Genomic DNA, 1,401 nt, shown 5'->3' with positions numbered 1-1,401 from the left:
CCATCTACTCATTGTTGCTTTCTATCTTTTCCACAGCTTGGAATTAGGTATAGCATTATTATTGTTTTCCCCAACACCCATCCTTTAGCTGCAGGCATCTATGAAGAGGGGCCACTGATTCCCTAGTACCCAAAAGACCGTACATATTCATCAATAATTCTTAAATAAAAAGGACCCATTGAACTAAATGCCCAACCATTTACTTAGACCTATTGAAATGACACAGTGGCCTAAATAAGATATCTGTGCCTAGAGTGGGGGGATTATGGACTCAAGTCCCTTCTGTCTCTCATAGCAATACTGTACAGCACTCTAGTGGCATGGTAAGTTTCACTTTGGGATGCTAACTGCAAACTCAGTAGCTTACAACAAATGGTTGCTCGGCAGGAGAAAGATGAGGATCTCTACTCCAGTAAGATTTATAGTCTCAGAACCCCACAGAGGTTGCTCTGTTCTTTTCTACTGGGTTTCTATGGAATCAGAATTGATTCAGTGGCAATGAGTGAGTGAGTGAGTGAGTGAGTGAGTGAGTGAGTGAGTGAGTGAGTAACATAGGGAGTTATGGACTGGGCAGCTAACCACAGGCCAGCAGCTTGGATTCACCAGTTTCTCCTCAGGAGAAAGATGAGACAGCCTTGGAAACCAGAAAATATGTAGATCTATTCTGTCCTATGGAGCTTCTGCGAGTTAGAATGGAATTAATGGCAGTGAGTTTATGAAGTGACTTTCATTAATATCTTAATTACAAAATGTTGTTTTGACTTTTGTAAATACAAATTGCTAGACTTGCTACTTTCAATATACTCAATAGAGAGAAGTAAAATTCTAAAACCTGAAACATTGAAATCAATTCCGTTTACTAACTCATCAATGTCCAGTAAGTCAACATAGGCAAAAGAATGATGTTCTACCCATTTAGACAGATACTCAAAGCCCCACATGTTTTCTTCCTGACAGCTGTGCTGCATTTCAGCTTCCCATTAAATTAAATATGCACATATAAATGAGTTCCAGTCAATGAAACTGACATAGAGTGATATGCCTCACTTGTAGTATTGGTTCTTTAAAGCTTCCAAAACCTGCTTCTCCATGATCTTCATTCTTCAGTTGGTTAAATACCAATACTTGGGGGGACTGTGCATACTTCACACTGAAAATGTGAAATCCCCTTTAAGACTATCTTGTTGACTATATAGATATGTCTACCACCCCCCACTAGACTTCTAATAACTAAGCCTTTATAGAGTCAAAATTTCATTTTATTAAATCAATACATTGCAAATTTGAGATATACCCATTACTTAATATTATTTATATTACTATTCTCCTTCAGAAATATTTTCTCTGATCAAAATAAGTTCATACTTATTTTCCCTTTATATGAAGAAAGACATGTATTTT

The sequence above is a fragment of the Tenrec ecaudatus genome, chromosome 14 (genome assembly GCF_050624435.1).
Source record: "Tenrec ecaudatus isolate mTenEca1 chromosome 14, mTenEca1.hap1, whole genome shotgun sequence".
Taxonomy (NCBI): Eukaryota; Metazoa; Chordata; class Mammalia; order Afrosoricida; family Tenrecidae; genus Tenrec; species Tenrec ecaudatus.
This window is presented reverse-complemented; position numbering follows the sequence as displayed.